The following is a 22,669-nucleotide window of genomic DNA, read 5'->3' on the forward strand; positions in this document are numbered from 1 at the left end:
GCATGGGACTCACGTATGAGCATACCCGTCCCACTCGGGGTAACAAATGCAAAAAGAACTGTTGATGGACAGAATGCAGAACAATGTCATACATTCACCCCAGTACAGAGATCTGGGCCTAAGTCCATCGTTTTTTTGCTCACCATGCCATTCCAGTTTGGACCCAGCCATATGCAAATCAGTCTTGACCCTGTGCCCCGTGGGAACAGTCCAGCCCGAACTGCCAGGCCAGGTACTCCCCGTACTGGAAACAAGCATCCTAGGACCGGTTTCAGGGTTTCACCCCTCTTCAGCCAGGATAGCTTGATTCCAATGGCATGGAGAGCACGGGACTCACGTCTGAGCATACCCGTCCCACTCCAGGTGACAAATGCAAAATGATCTGTTGATGGACAGAATGCAGAACAATGGCATACATTCACCCCAGTACAGAGATCTGGGCCTAAATCCATCGTTTTTTTGCTCACCATGCCATTCCAGTTTGGACCCAGCCATATGCAAATCAGTCTTGACCCTGTGCCCTCTGGCAACAGTCCAGCCCGAACTGCCAGGCCAGGTACTCCCTGGACTGGAAACAAGCATCCTAGGGCTGGTTTTGGGGTTTCACCCCTCTTCAGGCAGGATAGCTTGATTCCAGTGGCATGGCGAGTACGGAACTCACGTCTGAGCATACCCGTCCCACTCGGGGTGACAAATGCAAAAAGAACTGTTGATGGACAGAATGCAGCACAATGTCATACATTCACCCCAGTATAGAGATCTGGGCCTAAATCCATCGTTTTTTTGCTCACCATGCCATTCCAGTTGGAACCCAGCCATATGCAAATCAGTCTTGACCCTGTGCCCTATGGGAACAGTGCAGCCCGAACTGGCATGCCAGGTACTCCCTGGACTGGAAACAAGCATCCTAGGACCGGTTTCGGGGTTTCACCCCCTCTTTAGCCAGGATAGCTTGATTCCAGTGGCATGGAGAGCACGGGACTCACGTCTGAGCATACCCGTCCCACTCGGGGTGACAAATGCAAAAAGAACTGTTGATGGACAGAATGCAGAACAATGTCATACATTCACCCCAGTACAGAGATCTGGGCCTAAATCCATCATTTTTTTGCTCACCATGCCATTCCAGTTTGAACCCAGCCATATGCAAATCAGTCTTGACCCTGTGCCCTATGGGAACAGTCCAGCCCGAACTGGCAGGCCAGGTACTCCCTGGACTGGAAACAAGCCTCCTAGGACCGGTTTCGGGGTTTCACCCCCTCTTCAGCCAGGATAGCTTGATTCCAGTGGCATGGAGAGCACGGGACTCACGTCTGAGCATACCCGTCCCACTCGGGGTGACAAATGCAAAAAGAACGGTTGATGGACAGAATGCAGAACAATGTCATACATTCACCCCAGTACAGAGATCTGGGCCTAAATCCATCGTGTTTTTGCTCACCATGCCATTCCAGTTTGGACCCAGCCATATGCAAATCAGTCTTGACCCTGTGCCCTATAGGAACAGTCCAGCCGGAACTGCCAGGCCAGGTACTCCCTGGACTGGAAACAAGCATCCTAGGACCGGTTTCGGGGTTTCACCCCTCTTCAGCCAGGATAGCTTGATTCCAATGGCATGGAGAGCAAGGGACTCACGTCTGAGCATACCCGTCCCACTCAGGGTGACAAATGCAAAAAGATCTGTTGATGGACAGAATGCAGAACAATGGCATACATTCACCCCAGTACAGAGATCTGGGCCTAAATCCATCGTTTTTTTGCTCACCATGCCATTCCAGTTTGGACCCAGCCATATGCAAATCAGTCTTGACCCTGTGCCCTCTGGCAACAGTCCAGCCCGAACTGCCAGGCCAGGTACTCCCTGGACTGGAAACAAGCATGCTAGGACCGGTTTCGGGGTTTCACCCCTCTTCAACCAGGATAGCTTGATTCCAGTGGCATGGAGAGCACGGGACTTACGTCTGAGCATACCCGTCCCACTCGGGGTGACAAATGCAAAAAGAACTGTTGATGGACAGAATGCAGAACAATGTCATACATTCACCCCAGTACAGAGATCTGGGCCTAAGTCCATCGTTGTTTTGCTCACCATGCAATTCCAGTTTGGACCCAGCCATATGCAAATCAGTCTTGACCCTGTGCCCTATGGGAACAGTCCAGCCCGAACTGCCTGGCCAGGTACTCCCTGGACTGGAAACAAGCATCCTAGGACCGGTTTCGGGGTTTCACCCCTCTCCAGCCAGGATAGCTTGAATCCAGTGGCATGGAGAGCATGGGACTCATGTATGAGCATGCCCGTCCCACTCGAGGTGACAAATGCAAAAAGAACTGTTGATGGACAGAATGCAGAACAATGTCATACATTCACCCCAGTACAGAGATCTGGGCCTAAATCCATCGTTTTTTTGCTCACCATGCCATTCCAGTTTGGACCCAGCCATATGCAAATCAGTCTTGACCCTGTGCCCTATGGGAACAGTCCAGCCCGAACTGCCAGGCCAGGTACTCCGTGGACTGGAAACAAGCATCCTAGGACCGGTTTTGGGGTTTCAACCCTCTTCAGCCAGGATAGCATGATTCCAGTGGCATGGAGAGCACGGGACACACGTCTGAGCATACCCGTCCCACTTTGGGTGACAAATGCAAAAAGAACTGTTGATGGACAGAATGCAGAACAATGTCATACATTCACCCCAGTACAGAGATCTGGGCCTAAATCCATCGTTTTTTTGCTCACCATGCCATTCCAGTTTGGACCCAGCCATATGCAAATCAGTCTTGACCCTGTGCCCTATGGGAACAGTCCAGCCCGAACTGCCAGGCCAGGTACTCCCTGTACTGGAAACAAGCATCCTAGGACCGGTTTCGGGGTTTCACCCCACTTCAGCCAGGATAGCTTGATTCCAGTGGCAAGGAGCGCACGGGACTCACGTATGAGAATACCCGTCCCACTCGGGGTGACAAATGCAAAAAGAACTGTTGATGGACAGAATGCAGAACAATGTCATACATTCACCCCAGTACAGAGATCTGGGCCTAAATCCATTGTTTTTTTTGCTCACCATGCCATTCCAGTTTGGACCCAGCCATATGCAAATCAGTCTTGACCCTGTGCCCTATAGGAACAGTCCAGCCGGAACTGCCAGGCCAGGTACTCCCTGGACTGGAAACAAGCATCCTAGGACCGGTTTCGGGGTTTCACCCCTCTTCAGCCAGGATAGCTTGATTCCAATGGCATGGAGAGCAAGGGACTCACGTCTGAGCATACCCGTCCCACTCAGGGTGACAAATGCAAAAAGATCTGTTGATGGACAGAATGCAGAACAATGGCATACATTCACCCCAGTAAAGAGATCTGGGCCTAAATCCATCGTGTTTTTGCTCACCATGCCATTCCAGTTTGGACCCAGCCATATGCAAATCAATCTTGACCCTGTGCCCTATAGGAACAGTCCAGCCGGAACTGCCAGGCCAGGTACTCCCTGGACTGGAAACAAGCATCCTAGGACTGGTTTTGGGGTTTCACCCCTCTTCAGGCAGGATAGCTTGATTCCAGTGGCATGGCGAGTACGGAACTCACGTCTGAGCATACCCGTCCCACTCGGGGTGACAAATGCAAAAAGAACTGTTGATGGACAGAATGCAGAACAATGGCATACATTCACCCCAGTAAAGAGATCTGGGCCTAAATCCATCGTGTTTTTGCTCACCATGCCATTCCAGTTTGGACCCAGCCATATGCAAATCAATCTTGACCCTGTGCCCTATAGGAACAGTCCAGCCGGAACTGCCAGGCCAGGTACTCCCTGGACTGGAAACAAGCATCCTAGGACCGGTTTCGGGGTTTCACCCCCTCTTTAGCCAGGATAGCTTGATTCCAGTGGCATGGAGAGCACGGGACTCACGTCTGAGCATACCCGTCCCACTCGGGGTGACAAATGCAAAAAGAACTGTTGATGGACAGAATGCAGAACAATGTCATACATTCACCCCAGTACAGAGATCTGGGCCTAAATCCATCATTTTTTTGCTCACCATGCCATTCCAGTTTGAACCCAGCCATATGCAAATCAGTCTTGACCTTGTGCCCTATGGGAACAGTCCAGCCCGAACTGGCAGGCCAGGTACTCCCTGGACTGGAAACAAGCCTCCTAGGACCGGTTTCGGGGTTTCACCCCCTCTTCAGCCAGGATAGCTTGATTCCAGTGGCATGGAGAGCATGGGACTCACGTCTGAGCATACCCGTCCCACTCGGGGTGACAAATGCAAAAAGAACGGTTGATGGACAGAATGCAGAACAATGTCATACATTCACCCCAGTACAGAGATCTGGGCCTAAATCCATCGTGTTTTTGCTCACCATGCCATTCCAGTTTGGACCCAGCCATATGCAAATCAGTCTTGACCCTGTGCCCTATAGGAACAGTCCAGCCGGAACTGCCAGGCCAGGTACTCCCTGGACTGGAAACAAGCATCCTAGGACCGGTTTCGGGGTTTCACCCCTCTTCAGCCAGGATAGCTTGATTCCAATGGCATGGAGAGCAAGGGACTCACGTCTGAGCATACCCGTCCCACTCAGGGTGACAAATGCAAAAAGATCTGTTGATGGACAGAATGCAGAACAATGGCATACATTCACCCCAGTACAGAGATCTGGGCCTAAATCCATCGTTTTTTTGCTCACCATGCCATTCCAGTTTGGACCCAGCCATATGCAAATCAGTCTTGACCCTGTGCCCTCTGGCAACAGTCCAGCCCGAACTGCCAGGCCAGGTACTCCCTGGACTGGAAACAAGCATGCTAGGACCGGTTCCGGGGTTTCACCCCTCTTCAACCAGGATAGCTTGATTCCAGTGGCATGGAGAGCACGGGACTCACGTCTGAGCATACCCGTCCCACTCGGGGTGACAAATGCAAAAAGAACTGTTGATGGACAGAATGCAGAACAATGTCATACATTCACCCCAGTACAGAGATCTGGGCCTAAGTCCATCGTTGTTTTGCTCACCATGCCATTCCAGTTTGGACCCAGCCATATGCAAATCAGTCTTGACCCTGTGCCCTATGGGAACAGTCCAGCCCGAACTGCCTGGCCAGGTACTCCCTGGACTGGAAACAAGCATCCTAGGACCGGTTTCGGGGTTTCACCCCTCTCCAGCCAGGATAGCTTGAATCCAGTGGCATGGAGAGCATGGGACTCATGTCTGAGCATGCCCGTCCCACTCGAGGTGACAAATGCAAAAAGAACTGTTGATGGACAGAATGCAGAACAATGTCATACATTCACCCCAGTACAGAGATCTGGGCCTAAATCCATCGTGTTTTTGCTCACCATGCCATTCCAGTTTGGACCCAGCCATATGCAAATCAGTCTTGACCCTGTGCCCTATAGGAACAGTCCAGCCGGAACTGCCAGGCCAGGTACTCCCTGGACTGGAAACAAGCATCCTAGGACCGGTTTCGGGGTTTCACCCCTCTTCAGCCAGGATAGCTTGATTCCAATGGCATGGAGAGCAAGGGACTCACGTCTGAGCATACCCGTCCCACTCAGGGTGACAAATGCAAAAAGATCTGTTGATGGACAGAATGCAGAACAATGGCATACATTCACCCCAGTACAGAGATCTGGGCCTAAATCCATCGTTTTTTTGCTCACCATGCCATTCCAGTTTGGACCCAGCCATATGCAAATCAGTCTTGACCCTGTGCCCTCTGGCAACAGTCCAGCCCGAACTGCCAGGCCAGGTACTCCCTGGACTGGAAACAAGCATGCTAGGACCGGTTTCGGGGTTTCACCCCTCTTCAACCAGGATAGCTTGATTCCAGTGGCATGGAGAGCACGGGACTCACGTCTGAGCATACCCGTCCCACTCGGGGTGACAAATGCAAAAAGAACTGTTGATGGACAGAATGCAGAACAATGTCATACATTCACCCCAGTACAGAGATCTGGGCCTAAGTCCATCGTTGTTTTGCTCACCATGCCATTCCAGTTTGGACCCAGCCATATGCAAATCAGTCTTGACCCTGTGCCCTATGGGAACAGTCCAGCCCGAACTGCCTGGCCAGGTACTCCCTGGACTGGAAACAAGCATCCTAGGACCGGTTTCGGGGTTTCACCCCTCTCCAGCCAGGATAGCTTGAATCCAGTGGCATGGAGAGCATGGGACTCATGTCTGAGCATGCCCGTCCCACTCGAGGTGACAAATGCAAAAAGAACTGTTGATGGACAGAATGCAGAACAATGTCATACATTCACCCCAGTACAGAGATCTGGGCCTAAATCCATCGTTTTTTTGCTCACCATGCCATTCCAGTTTGGACCCAGCCATATGCAAATCAGTCTTGACCCTGTGCCCTATGGGAACAGTCCAGCCCGAACTGCCAGGCCAGGTACTCCGTGAACTGGAAACAAGCATCCTAGGACCGGTTTCGGGGTTTCAACCCTCTTAAGCCAGGATAGCATGATTCCAGTGGCATGGAGAGCACGGGACTCACGTCTGAGCATACCCGTCCCACTCGGGGTGACAAATGCAAAAAGAACTGTTGATGGACAGAATGCAGAACAATGTCATACATTCACCCCAGTACAGAGATCTGGGCCTAAATCCATCGTTTTTTTGCTCACCATAACATTCCAGTTTGGACCCAGCCATATGCAAATCAGTCTTGACCCTCTGCCCTATGGGAACAGTCCAGCCCGAACTGACAGGCCAGGTACTCCCTGTACTGGAAACAAGCATCCTAGGACCGGTTTCGGGGTTTCACCCCACTTCAGCCAGGATAGCTTGATTCCAGTGGCAAGGAGCGCACGGGACTCACGTCTGAGCATACCCGCCCCACTCGGGGTGACATTGCAAAAAGAACTGTTGATGGACAGAATGCAGAACAATGTCATACATTCACCCCAGTATAGAGATCTGGGCCTAAATCCATTGGTTTTTTGCTCACCATGCCATTCCAGTTTGGACCCAGCCATATGCAAATCAGTCTTGACCCTGTGCCCTATGGGAACAGTCCAGCCCGAACTGCCAGGCCAGGTACTCCGTGGACTGGAAACAAGCATCCTAGGACCGGTTTCGGGGTTTCAACCCTCTTCAGCCAGGATAGCATGATTCCAGTGGCATGGAGAGCACGGGACTCACGTCTGAGCATACCCGTCCCACTTGGGGTGACAAATGCAAAAAGAACTGTTGATGGACAGAATGCAGAACAATGTCATACATTCACCCCAGTACAGAGATCTGGGCCTAAATCCATCGTTTTTTTGCTCACCATGCCATTCCAGTTTGGACCCAGCCATATGCAAATCAGTCTTGACCCTGTGCCCTATGGGAACAGTCCAGCCCGAACTGCCAGGCCAGGTACTCCCTGTACTGGAAACAAGCATCCTAGGACCGGTTTCGGGGTTTCACCCCACTTCAGCCAGGATAGCTTGATTCCAGTGGCAAGGAGCGCATGGGACTCACGTATGAGCATACCCGTCCCACTCGGGGTGACAAATGCAAACAGAACTGTTGATGGACAGAATGCAGAACAATGTCATACATTCACCCCAGTACAGAGATCTGGGCCTAAATCCATTGTTTTTTTTGCTCACCATGCCATTCCAGTTTGGACCCAGCCATATGCAAATCAGTCTTTACCCTGTGCCCTATGGGAACAGTCCAGCCCGAACTGCCAGGCCAGGTACTCCCTGTACTGGAAACAAGCATCCTAGGACCGGTTTCGGGGTTTCACCCCACTTCAGCCAGGATAGCTTGATTCCAGTGGCAAGGAGCGCATGGGACTCACGTATGAGCATACCCGTCCCACTCGGGGTAACAAATGCAAAAAGAACTGTTGATGGACAGAATGCAGAACAATGTCATACATTCACCCCAGTACAGAGATCTGGGCCTAAGTCCATCGTTTTTTTGCTCACCATGCCATTCCAGTTTGGACCCAGCCATATGCAAATCAGTCTTGACCCTGTGCCCCGTGGGAACAGTCCAGCCTGAACTGCCAGGCCAGGTACTCCCCGTACTGGAAACAAGCATCCTAGGACCGGTTTCAGGGTTTCACCCCTCTTCAGCCAGGATAGCTTGATTCCAATGGCATGGAGAGCACGGGACTCACGTCTGAGCATACCCGACCCACTCCAGGTGACAAATGCAAAATGATCTGTTGATGGACAGAATGCAGAACAATGGCATACATTCACCCCAGTACAGAGATCTGGGCCTAAATCCATCGTTTTTTTGCTCACCATGCCATTCCAGTTTGGACCCAGCCATATGCAAATCAGTCTTGACCCTGTGCCCTCTGGCAACAGTCCAGCCCGAACTGCCAGGCCAGGTACTCCCTGGACTGGAAACAAGCATCCTAGGACTGGTTTTGGGGTTTCACCCCTCTTCAGGCAGGATAGCTTGATTCCAGTGGCATGGCGAGTACGGAACTCACATCTGAGCATACCCGTCCCACTCGGGGTGACAAATGCAAAAAGAACTGTTGATGGACAGAATGCAGCACAATGTCATACATTCACCCCAGTATAGAGATCTGGGCCTAAATCCATCGTTTTTTTGCTCACCATGCCATTCCAGTTTGAACCCAGCCATATGCAAATCAGTCTTGACCCTGTGCCCTATGGGAACAGTGCAGCCCGAACTGGCATGCCAGGTACTCCCTGGACTGGAAACAAGCATCCTAGGACCGGTTTCGGGGTTTCACCCCCTCTTTAGCCAGGATAGCTTGATTCCAGTGGCATGGAGAGCACGGGACTCACGTCTGAGCATACCCGTCCCACTCGGGGTGACAAATGCAAAAAGAACTGTTGATGGACAGAATGCAGAACAATGTCATACATTCACCCCAGTACAGAGATCTGGGCCTAAATCCATCATTTTTTTGCTCACCATGCCATTCCAGTTTGAACCCAGCCATATGCAAATCAGTCTTGACCCTGTGCCCTATGGGAACAGTCCAGCCCGAACTGGCAGGCCAGGTACTCCCTGGACTGGAAACAAGCCTCCTAGGACCGGTTTCGGGGTTTCACCCCCTCTTCAGCCAGGATAGCTTGATTCCAGTGGCATGGAGAGCATGGGACTCACGTCTGAGCATACCCGTCCCACTCGGGGTGACAAATGCAAAAAGAACGGTTGATGGACAGAATGCAGAACAATGTCATACATTCACCCCAGTACAGAGATCTGGGCCTAAATCCATCGTGTTTTTGCTCACCATGCCATTCCAGTTTGGACCCAGCCATATGCAAATCAGTCTTGACCCTGTGCCCTATAGGAACAGTCCAGCCGGAACTGCCAGGCCAGGTACTCCCTGGACTGGAAACAAGCATCCTAGGACCGGTTTCGGGGTTTCACCTCTCTTCAGCCAGGATAGCTTGATTCCAATGGCATGGAGAGCAAGGGACTCACGTCTGAGCATACCCGTCCCACTCAGGGTGACAAATGCAAAAAGATCTGTTGATGGACAGAATGCAGAACAATGGCATACATTCACCCCAGTACAGAGATCTGGGCCTAAATCCATCGTTTTTTTGCTCACCATGCCATTCCAGTTTGGACCCAGCCATATGCAAATCAGTCTTGACCCTGTGCCCTCTGGCAACAGTCCAGCCCGAACTGCCAGGCCAGGTACTCCCTGGACTGGAAACAAGCATGCTAGGACCGGTTTTGGGGTTTCACCCCTCTTCAACCAGGATAGCTTGATTCCAGTGGCATGGAGAGCACGGGACTTACGTCTGAGCATACCCGTCCCACTCGGGGTGACAAATGCAAAAAGAACTGTTGGACAGAATGCAGAACAATGTCATACATTCACCCCAGTACAGAGATCTGGGCCTAAGTCCATCGTTGTTTTGCTCACCATGCAATTCCAGTTTGGACCCAGCCATATGCAAATCAGTCTTGACCCTGTGCCCTATAGGAACAGTCCAGCCCGAACTGCCTGGCCAGGTACTCCCTGGACTGGAAACAAGCATCCTAGGACCGGTTTCGGGGTTTCACCCCTCTCCAGCCAGGATAGCTTGAATCCAGTGGCATGGAGAGCATGGGACTCATGTCTGAGCATGCCCGTCCCACTCGAGGTGACAAATGCAAAAAGAACTGTTGATGGACAGAATGCAGAACAATGTCATACATTCACCCCAGTACAGAGATCTGGGCCTAAATCCATCGTTTTTTTGCTCACCATGCCATTCCAGTTTGGACCCAGCCATATGCAAATCAGTCTTGACCCTGTGCCCTATGGGAACAGTCCAGCCCGAACTGCCAGGCCAGGTACTCCGTGGACTGGAAACAAGCATCCTAGGACCGGTTTTGGGGTTTCAACCCTCTTCAGCCAGGATAGCATGATTCCAGTGGCATGGAGAGCACGGGACACACGTCTGAGCATACCCGTCCCACTTGGGGTGACAAATGCAAAAAGAACTGTTGATGGACAGAATGCAGAACAATGTCATACATTCACCCCAGTACAGAGATCTGGGCCTAAATCCATCGTTTTTTTGCTCACCATGCCATTCCAGTTTGGACCCAGCCATATGCAAATCAGTCTTGACCCTGTGCCCTATGGGAACAGTCCAGCCCGAACTGCCAGGCCAGGTACTCCCTGTACTGGAAACAAGCATCCTAGGACCGGTTTCGGGGTTTCACCCCACTTCAGCCAGGATAGCTTGATACCAGTGGCAAGGAGCGCACGGGACTCACGTATGAGAATACCCGTCCCACTCGGGGTGACAAATGCAAAAAGAACTGTTGATGGACAGAATGCAGAACAATGTCATACATTCACCCCAGTACAGAGATCTGGGCCTAAATCCATTGTTTTTTTTGCTCACCATGCCATTCCAGTTTGGACCCAGCCATATGCAAATCAGTCTTGACCCTGTGCCTTATAGGAACAGTCCAGCCGGAACTGCCAGGCCAGGTACTCCCTGGACTGGAAACAAGCATCCTAGGACCGGTTTCGGGGTTTCACCCCTCTTCAGCCAGGATAGCTTGATTCCAATGGCATGGAGAGCAAGGGACTCACGTCTGAGCATACCCGTCCCACTCAGGGTGACAAATGCAAAAAGATCTGTTGATGGACAGAATGCAGAACAATGGCATACATTCACCCCAGTAAAGAGATCTGGGCCTAAATCCATCGTGTTTTTGCTCACCATGCCATTCCAGTTTGGACCCAGCCATATGCAAATCAATCTTGACCCTGTGCCCTATAGGAACAGTCCAGCCGGAACTGCCAGGCCAGGTACTCCCTGGACTGGAAACAAGCATCCTAGGACCGGTTTCGGGGTTTCACCCCTCTTCAGCCAGGATAGCTTGATTCCAGTGGCATGGAGAGCAAGGGACTCACGTCTGAGCATACCCGTCCCACTCCAGGTGACAAATGCAAAATGATCTGTTGATGGACAGAATGCAGAACAATGGCATACATTCACCCCAGTACAGAGATCTGGGCCTAAATCCATCGTTTTTTTGCTCACCATGCCATTCCAGTTTGGACCCAGCCATATGCAAATCAGTCTTGACCCTGTGCCCTCTGGCAACATCCAGCCCGAACTGCCAGGCCAGGTACTCCCTGGACTGGAAACAAGCATCCTAGGACTGGTTTTGGGGTTTCACCCCTCTTCAGGCAGGATAGCTTGATTCCAGTGGCATGGCGAGTACGGAACTCACGTCTGAGCATACCCGTCCCACTCGGGGTGACAAATGCAAAAAGAACTGTTGATGGACAGAATGCAGAACAATGTCATACATTCACCCCAGTATAGAGATCTGGGCCTAAATCCATCGTTTTTTTGCTCACCATGCCATTCCAGTTTGAACCCAGCCATATGCAAATCAGTCTTGACCCTGTGCCCTATGGGAACAGTGCAGCCCGAACTGGCATGCCAGGTACTCCCTGGACTGGAAACAAGCATCCTAGGACCGGTTTCGGGGTTTCACCCCCTCTTTAGCCAGGATAGCTTGATTCCAGTGGCATGGAGAGCACGGGACTCACGTCTGAGCATACCCGTCCCACTCGGGGTGACAAATGCAAAAAGAACTGTTGATGGACAGAATGCAGAACAATGTCATACATTCACCCCAGTACAGAGATCTGGGCCTAAATCCATCATTTTTTTGCTCACCATGCCATTCCAGTTTGAACCCAGCCATATGCAAATCAGTCTTGACCCTGTGCCCTATGGGAACAGTCCAGCCCGAACTGGCAGGCCAGGTACTCCCTGGACTGGAAACAAGCCTCCTAGGACCGGTTTCGGGGTTTCACCCCCTCTTCAGCCAGGATAGCTTGATTCCAGTGGCATGGAGAGCACGGGACTCACGTCTGAGCATACCCGTCCCACTCGGGGTGACAAATGCAAAAAGAACGGTTGATGGACAGAATGCAGAACAATGTCATACATTCACCCCAGTACAGAGATCTGGGCCTAAGTCCATCGTTGTTTTGCTCACCATGCCATTCCAGTTTGGACCCAGCCATATGCAAATCAGTCTTGACCCTGTGCCCTATGGGAACAGTCCAGCCCGAACTGCCTGGCCAGGTACTCCCTGGACTGGAAACAAGCATCCTAGGACCGGTTTCGGGGTTTCACCCCTCTTCAGCCAGGATAGCTTGATTCCAATGGCATGGAGAGCAAGGGACTCACGTCTGAGCATACCCGTCCCACTCAGGGTGACAAATGCAAAAAGATCTGTTGATGGACAGAATGCAGAACAATGGCATACATTCACCCCAGTACAGAGATCTGGGCCTAAATCCATCGTTTTTTTGCTCACCATGCCATTCCAGTTTGGACCCAGCCATATGCAAATCAGTCTTGACCCTGTGCCCTCTGGCAACAGTCCAGCCCGAACTGCCAGGCCAGGTACTCCCTGGACTGGAAACAAGCATGCTAGGACCGGTTTCGGGGTTTCACCCCTCTTCAACCAGGATAGCTTGATTCCAGTGGCATGGAGAGCACGGGACTCACGTCTGAGCATACCCGTCCCACTCGGGGTGACAAATGCAAAAAGAACTGTTGATGGACAGAATGCAGAACAATGTCATACATTCACCCCAGTACAGAGATCTGGGCCTAAGTCCATCGTTGTTTTGCTCACCATGCCATTCCAGTTTGGACCCAGCCATATGCAAATCAGTCTTGACCCTGTGCCCTATGGGAACAGTCCAGCCCGAACTGCCTGGCCAGGTACTCCCTGGACTGGAAACAAGCATCCTAGGACCGGTTTCGGGGTTTCACCCCTCTCCAGCCAGGATAGCTTGAATCCAGTGGCATGGAGAGCATGGGACTCATGTCTGAGCATGCCCGTCCCACTCGAGGTGACAAATGCAAAAAGAACTGTTGATGGACAGAATGCAGAACAATGTCATACATTCACCCCAGTACAGAGATCTGGGCCTAAATCCATCGTTTTTTTGCTCACCATGCCATTCCAGTTTGGACCCAGCCATATGCAAATCAGTCTTGACCCTGTGCCCTATGGGAACAGTCCAGCCCGAACTGCCAGGCCAGGTACTCCGTGAACTGGAAACAAGCATCCTAGGACCGGTTTCGGGGTTTCAACCCTCTTAAGCCAGGATAGCATGATTCCAGTGGCATGGAGAGCACGGGACTCACGTCTGAGCATACCCGTCCCACTCGGGGTGACAAATGCAAAAAGAACTGTTGATGGACAGAATGCAGAACAATGTCATACATTCACCCCAGTACAGAGATCTGGGCCTAAATCCATCGTTTTTTTGCTCACCATAACATTCCAGTTTGGACCCAGCCATATGCAAATCAGTCTTGACCCTCTGCCCTATGGGAACAGTCCAGCCCGAACTGACAGGCCAGGTACTCCCTGTACTGGAAACAAGCATCCTAGGACCGGTTTCGGGGTTTCACCCCACTTCAGCCAGGATAGCTTGATTCCAGTGACAAGGAGCGCACGGGACTCACGTCTGAGCATACCCGCCCCACTCGGGGTGACATTGCAAAAAGAACTGTTGATGGACAGAATGCAGAACAATGTCATACATTCACCCCAGTATAGAGATCTGGGCCTAAATCCATTGGTTTTTTGCTCACCATGCCATTCCAGTTTGGACCCAGCCATATGCAAATCAGTCTTGACCCTGTGCCCTATGGGAACAGTCCAGCCCGAACTGCCAGGCCAGGTACTCCGTGGACTGGAAACAAGCATCCTAGGACCGGTTTCGGGGTTTCAACCCTCTTCAGCCAGGATAGCATGATTCCAGTGGCATGGAGAGCACGGGACTCACGTCTGAGCATACCCGTCCCACTTGGGGTGACAAATGCAAAAAGAACTGTTGATGGACAGAATGCAGAACAATGTCATACATTCACCCCAGTACAGAGATCTGGGCCTAAATCCATCGTTTTTTTGCTCACCATGCCATTCCAGTTTGGACCCAGCCATATGCAAATCAGTCTTGACCCTGTGCCCTATGGGAACAGTCCAGCCCGAACTGCCAGGCCAGGTACTCCCTGTACTGGAAACAAGCATCCTAGGACCGGTTTCGGGGTTTCACCCCACTTCAGCCAGGATAGCTTGATTCCAGTGGCAAGGAGCGCATGGGACTCACAGATGAGCATACCCGTCCCACTCGGGGTGACAAATGCAAACAGAACTGTTGATGGACAGAATGCAGAACAATGTCATACATTCACCCCAGTACAGAGATCTGGGCCTAAATCCATTGTTTTTTTTGCTCACCATGCCATTCCAGTTTGGACCCAGCCATATGCAAATCAGTCTTTACCCTGTTCCCTATGGGAACAGTCCAGCCCGAACTGCCAGGCCAGGTACTCCCTGTACTGGAAACAAGCATCCTAGGACCGGTTTCGGGGTTTCACCCCACTTCAGCCAGGATAGCTTGATTCCAGTGGCAAGGAGCGCATGGGACTCACGTATGAGCATACCCGTCCCACTCGGGGTAACAAATGCAAAAAGAACTGTTGATGGACAGAATGCAGAACAATGTCATACATTCACCCCAGTACAGAGATCTGGGCCTAAGTCCATCGTTTTTTTGCTCACCATGCCATTCCAGTTTGGACCCAGCCATATGCAAATCAGTCTTGACCCTGTGCCCCGTGGGAACAGTCCAGCCCGAACTGCCAGGCCAGGTACTCCCCGTACTGGAAACAAGCATCCTAGGACCGGTTTCAGGGTTTCACCCCTCTTCAGCCAGGATAGCTTGATTCCAATGGCATGGAGAGCACGGGACTCACGTCTGAGCATACCCGACCCACTCCAGGTGACAAATGCAAAATGATCTGTTGATGGACAGAATGCAGAACAATGGCATACATTCACCCCAGTACAGAGATCTGGGCCTAAATCCATCGTTTTTTTGCTCACCATGCCATTCCAGTTTGGACCCAGCCATATGCAAATCAGTCTTGACCCTGTGCCCTCTGGCAACAGTCCAGCCCGAACTGCCAGGCCAGGTACTCCCTGGACTGGAAACAAGCATCCTAGGACTGGTTTTGGGGTTTCACCCCTCTTCAGGCAGGATAGCTTGATTCCAGTGGCATGGCGAGTACGGAACTCACGTCTGAGCATACCCGTCCCACTCGGGGTGACAAATGCAAAAAGAACTGTTGATGGACAGAATGCAGCACAATGTCATACATTCACCCCAGTATAGAGATCTGGGCCTAAATCCATCGTTTTTTTGCTCACCATGCCATTCCAGTTTGAACCCAGCCATATGCAAATCAGTCTTGACCCTGTGCCCTATGGGAACAGTGCAGCCCGAACTGGCATGCCAGGTACTCCCTGGACTGGAAACAAGCATCCTAGGACCGGTTTCGGGGTTTCACCCCCTCTTTAGCCAGGATAGCTTGATTCCAGTGGCATGGAGAGCACGGGACTCACGTCTGAGCATACCCGTCCCACTCGGGGTGACAAATGCAAAAAGAACTGTTGATGGACAGAATGCAGAACAATGTCATACATTCACCCCAGTACAGAGATCTGGGCCTAAATCCATCATTTTTTTGCTCACCATGCCATTCCAGTTTGAACCCAGCCATATGCAAATCAGTCTTGACCCTGTGCCCTATGGGAACAGTCCAGCCCGAACTGGCAGGCCAGGTACTCCCTGGACTGGAAACAAGCCTCCTAGGACCGGTTTCGGGGTTTCACCCCCTCTTCAGCCAGGATAGCTTGATTCCAGTGGCATGGAGAGCACGGGACTCACGTCTGAGCATACCCGTCCCACTCGGGATGACAAATGCAAAAAGAACGGTTGATGGACAGAATGCAGAACAATGTCATACATTCACCCCAGTACAGAGATCTGGGCCTAAATCCATCGTGTTTTTGCTCACCATGCCATTCCAGTTTGGACCCAGCCATATGCAAATCAGTCTTGACCCTGTGCCCTATAGGAACAGTCCAGCCGGAACTGCCAGGCCAGGTACTCCCTGGACTGGAAACAAGCATCCTAGGACCGGTTTCGGGGTTTCACCTCTCTTCAGCCAGGATAGCTTGATTCCAATGGCATGGAGAGCAAGGGACTCACGTCTGAGCATACCCGTCCCACTCAGGGTGACAAATGCAAAAAGATCTGTTGATGGACAGAATGCAGAACAATGGCATACATTCACCCCAGTACAGAGATCTGGGCCTAAATCCATCGTTTTTTTGCTCACCATGCCATTCCAGTTTGGACCCAGCCATATGCAAATCAGTCTTGACCCTGTGCCCTCTGGCAACAGTCCAGCCCGAACTGCCAGGCCAGGTACTCCCTGGACTGGAAACAAGCATGCTAGGACCGGTTTCGGGGTTTCACCCCTCTTCAACCAGGATAGCTTGATTCCAGTGGCATGGAGAGCACGGGACTTACGTCTGAGCATACCCGTCCCACTCGGGGTGACAAATGCAAAAAGAACTGTTGATGGACAGAATGCAGAACAATGTCATACATTCACCCCAGTACAGAGATCTGGGCCTAAGTCCATCGTTGTTTTGCTCACCATGCAATTCCAGTTTGGACCCAGCCATATGCAAATCAGTCTTGACCCTGTGCCCTATGGGAACAGTCCAGCCCGAACTGCCTGGCCAGGTACTCCCTGGACTGGAAACAAGCATCCTAGGACCGGTTTCGGGGTTTCACCCCTCTCCAGCCAGGATAGCTTGAATCCAGTGGCATGGAGAGCATGGGACTCATGTCTGAGCATGCCCGTCCCACTCGAGGTGACAAATGCAAAAAGAACTGTTGATGGACAGAATGCAGAACAATGTCATACATTCACCCCAGTACAGAGATCTGGGCCTAAATCCATCGTTTTTTTGCTCACCATGCCATTCCAGTTTGGACCCAGCCATATGCAAATCAGTCTTGACCCTGTGCCCTATGGGAACAGTCCAGCCCGAACTGCCAGGCCAGGTACTCCGTGGACTGGAAACAAGCATCCTAGGACCGGTTTTGGGGTTTCAACCCTCTTCAGCCAGGATAGCATGATTCCAGTGGCATGGAGAGCACGGGACACACGTCTGAGCATACCCGTCCCACTTGGGGTGACAAATGCAAAAAGAACTGTTGATGGACAGAATGCAGAACAATGTCATACATTCACCCCAGTACAGAGATCTGGGCCTAAATCCATCGTTTTTTTGCTCACCATGCCATTCCAGTTTGGACCCAGCCATATGCAAATCAGTCTTGACCCTGTGCCCTATGGGAACAGTCCAGCCCGAACTGCCAGGCCAGGTACTCCCTGTACTGGAAACAAGCATCCTAGGACCGGTTTCGGGGTTTCACCCCACTTCAGCCAGGATAGCTTGATTCCAGTGGCAAGGAGCGCACGGGACTCACGTATGAGAATACCCGTCCCACTCGGGGTGACAAATGCAAAAAGAACTGTTGATGGACAGAATGCAGAACAATGTCATACATTCACCCCAGTACAGAGATCTGGGCCTAAATCCATTGTTTTTTTTGCTCACCATGCCATTCCAGTTTGGACCCAGCCATATGCAAATCAGTCTTGACCCTGTGCCCTATAGGAACAGTCCAGCCGGAACTGCCAGGCCAGGTACTCCCTGGACTGGAAACAAGCATCCTAGGACCGGTTTCGGGGTTTCACCCCTCTTCAGCCAGGATAGCTTGATTCCAATGGCATGGAGAGCAAGGGACTCACGTCTGAGCATACCCGTCCCACTCAGGGTGACAAATGCAAAAAGATCTGTTGATGGACAGAATGCAGAACAATGGCATACATTCACCCCAGTAAAGAGATCTGGGCCTAAATCCATCGTGTTTTTGCTCACCATGCCATTCCAGTTTGGACCCAGCCATATGCAAATCAATCTTGACCCTGTGCCCTATAGGAACAGTCCAGCCGGAACTGCCAGGCCAGGTACTCCCTGGACTGGAAACAAGCATCCTAGGACCGGTTTCGGGGTTTCACCCCTCTTCAGCCAGGATAGCTTGATTCCAGTGGCATGGAGAGCAAGGGACTCACGTCTGAGCATACCCGTCCCACTCCAGGTGACAAATGCAAAATGATCTGTTGATGGACAGAATGCAGAACAATGGCATACATTTACCCCAGTACAGAGATCTGGGCCTAAATCCATCGTTTTTTTGCTCACCATGCCATTCCAGTTTGGACCCAGCCATATGCAAATCAGTCTTGACCCTGTGCCCTATGGGAACAGTCCAGCCCGAACTGCCAGGCCAGGTACTCCCTGTACTGGAAACAAGCATCCTAGGACCGGTTTCGGGGTTTCACCCCACTTCAGCCAGGATAGCTTGATTCCAGTGGCAAGGAGCGCACGGGACTCACGTATGAGAATACCCGTCCCACTCGGGGTGACAAATGCAAAAAGAACTGTTGATGGACAGAATGCAGAACAATGTCATACATTCACCCCAGTACAGAGATCTGGGCCTAAATCCATTGTTTTTTTTGCTCACCATGCCATTCCAGTTTGGAACCAGCCATATGCAAATCAGTCTTGACCCTGTGCCCTATGGGAACAGTCCAGCCCGAACTGCCAGGCCAGGTACTCCCTGGACTGGAAACAAGCATCCTAGGACCGGTTTCGGGGTTTCACCCCTCTTCAGCCAGGATAGCTTGATTCCAATGGCATGGAGAGCAAGGGACTCACGTCTGAGCATACCCGTCCCACTCAGGGTGACAAATGCAAAAAGATCTGTTGATGGACAGAATGCAGAACAATGGCATACATTCACCCCAGTACAGAGATCTGGGCCTAAATCCATCGTTTTTTTGCTCACCATGCCATTCCAGTTTGGACCCAGCCATATGCAAATCAGTCTTGACCCTGTGCCCTCTGGCAACAGTCCAGCCCGAACTGCCAGGCCAGGTACTCCCTGGACTGGAAACAAGCATGCTAGGACCGGTTTCGGGGTTTCACCCCTCTTCAACCAGGATAGCTTGATTCCAGTGGCATGGAGAGCACGGGACTCACGTCTGAGCATACCCGTCCCACTCAGGGTGACAAATGCAAAAAGAACTGTTGATGGACAGAATGCAGAACAATGTCATACATTCACCCCAGTACAGAGATCTGGGCCTAAGTCCATCGTTGTTTTGCTCACCATGCCATTCCAGTTTGGACCCAGCCATATGCAAATCAGTCTTGACCCTGTGCCCTATGGGAACAGTCCAGCCCGAACTGCCTGGCCAGGTACTCCCTGGACTGGAAACAAGCATCCTAGGACCGGTTTCGGGGTTTCACCCCTCTCCAGCCAGGATAGCTTGAATCCAGTGGCATGGAGAGCATGGGACTCATGTCTGAGCATGCCCGTCCCACTCGAGGTGACAAATGCAAAAAGAACTGTTGATGGACAGAATGCAGAACAATGTCATACATTCACCCCAGTACAGAGATCTGGGCCTAAATCCATCGTTTTTTTGCTCACCATGCCATTCCAGTTTGGACCCAGCCATATGCAAATCAGTCTTGACCCTGTGCCCTATGGGAACAGTCCAGCCCGAACTGCCAGGCCAGGTACTCCGTGAACTGGAAACAAGCATCCTAGGACCGGTTTCGGGGTTTCAACCCTCTTAAGCCAGGATAGCATGATTCCAGTGGCATGGAGAGCACGGGACTCACGTCTGAGCATACCCGTCCCACTCGGGGTGACAAATGCAAAAAGAACTGTTGATGGACAGAATGCAGAACAATGTCATACATTCACCCCAGTACAGAGATCTGGGCCTAAATCCATCGTTTTTTTGCTCACCATAACATTCCAGTTTGGACCCAGCCATATGCAAATCAGTCTTGACCCTCTGCCCTATGGGAACAGTCCAGCCCGAACTGACAGGCCAGGTACTCCCTGTACTGGAAACAAGCATCCTAGGACCGGTTTCGGGGTTTCACCCCACTTCAGCCAGGATAGCTTGATTCCAGTGGCAAGGAGCGCACGGGACTCACGTCTGAGCATACCCGCCCCACTCGGGGTGACATTGCAAAAAGAACTGTTGATGGACAGAATGCAGAACAATGTCATACATTCACCCCAGTATAGAGATCTGGGCCTAAATCCATTGGTTTTTTGCTCACCATGCCATTCCAGTTTGGACCCAGCCATATGCAAATCAGTCTTGACCCTGTGCCCTATGGGAACAGTCCAGCCCGAACTGCCAGGCCAGGTACTCCGTGGACTGGAAACAAGCATCCTAGGACCGGTTTCGGGGTTTCAACCCTCTTCAGCCAGGATAGCATGATTCCAGTGGCATGGAGAGCACGGGACTCACGTCTGAGCATACCCGTCCCACTTGGGGTGACAAATGCAAAAAGAACTGTTGATGGACAGAATGCAGAACAATGTCATACATTCACCCCAGTACAGAGATCTGGGCCTAAATCCATCGTTTTTTTGCTCACCATGCCATTCCAGTTTGGACCCAGCCATATGCAAATCAGTCTTGACCCTGTGCCCTATGGGAACAGTCCAGCCCGAACTGCCAGGCCAGGTACTCCCTGTACTGGAAACAAGCATCCTAGGACCGGTTTCGGGGTTTCACCCTACTTCAGCCAGGATAGCTTGATTCCAGTGGCAAGGAGCGCATGGGACTCACGTATGAGCATACCCGTCCCACTCGGGGTGACAAATGCAAACAGAACTGTTGATGGACAGAATGCAGAACAATGTCATACATTCACCCCAGTACAGAGATCTGGGCCTAAATCCATTGTTTTTTTTGCTCACCATGCCATTCCAGTTTGGACCCAGCCATATGCAAATCAGTCTTTACCCTGTGCCCTATGGGAACAGTCCAGCCCGAACTGCCAGGCCAGGTACTCCCTGTACTGGAAACAAGCATCCTAGGACCGGTTTCGGGGTTTCACCCCACTTCAGCCAGGATAGCTTGATTCCAGTGGCAAGGAGCGCATGGGACTCACGTATGAGCATACCCGTCCCACTCGGGGTAACAAATGCAAAAAGAACTGTTGATGGACAGAATGCAGAACAATGTCATACATTCACCCCAGTACAGAGATCTGGGCCTAAGTCCATCGTTTTTTTGCTCACCATGCCATTCCAGTTTGGACCCAGCCATATGCAAATCAGTCTTGACCCTGTGCCCTGTGGGAACAGTCCAGCCCGAACTGCCAGGCCAGGTACTCCCCGTACTGGAAACAAGCATCCTAGGACCGGTTTCAGGGTTTCACCCCTCTTCAGCCAGGATAGCTTGATTCCAATGGCATGGAGAGCACGGGACTCACGTCTGAGCATACCCGACCCACTCCAGGTGACAAATGCAAAATGATCTGTTGATGGACAGAATGCAGAACAATGGCATACATTCACCCCAGTACAGAGATCTGGGCCTAAATCCATCGTTTTTTTGCTCACCATGCCATTCCAGTTTGGACCCAGCCATATGCAAATCAGTCTTGACCCTGTGCCCTCTGGCAACAGTCCAGCCCGAACTGCCAGGCCAGGTACTCCCTGGACTGGAAACAAGCATCCTAGGACTGGTTTTGGGGTTTCACCCCTCTTCAGGCAGGATAGCTTGATTCCAGTGGCATGGCGAGTACGGAACTCACGTCTGAGCATACCCGTCCCACTCGGGGTGACAAATGCAAAAAGAACTGTTGATGGACAGAATGCAGCACAATGTCATACATTCACCCCAGTATAGAGATCTGGGCCTAAATCCATCGTTTTTTTGCTCACCATGCCATTCCAGTTTGAACCCAGCCATATGCAAATCAGTCTTGACCCTGTGCCCTATGGGAACAGAGCAGCCCGAACTGGCATGCCAGGTACTCCCTGGACTGGAAACAAGCATCCTAGGACCGGTTTCGGGGTTTCACCCCCTCTTTAGCCAGGATAGCTTGATTCCAGTGGCATGGAGAGCACGGGACTCACGTCTGAGCATACCCGTCCCACTCGGGGTGACAAATGCAAAAAGAACTGTTGATGGACAGAATGCAGAACAATGTCATACATTCACCCCAGTACAGAGATCTGGGCCTAAATCCATCATTTTTTTGCTCACCATGCCATTCCAGTTTGAACCCAGCCATATGCAAATCAGTCTTGACCCTGTGCCCTATGGGAACAGTCCAGCCCGAACTGGCAGGCCAGGTACTCCCTGGACTGGAAACAAGCCTCCTAGGACCGGTTTCGGGGTTTCACCCCCTCTTCAGCCAGGATA

The sequence above is a fragment of the Triturus cristatus genome, chromosome 1_1 (assembly GCF_964204655.1).
Source record: "Triturus cristatus chromosome 1_1, aTriCri1.1, whole genome shotgun sequence".
NCBI classification, from domain to species: domain Eukaryota; kingdom Metazoa; phylum Chordata; class Amphibia; order Caudata; family Salamandridae; genus Triturus; species Triturus cristatus.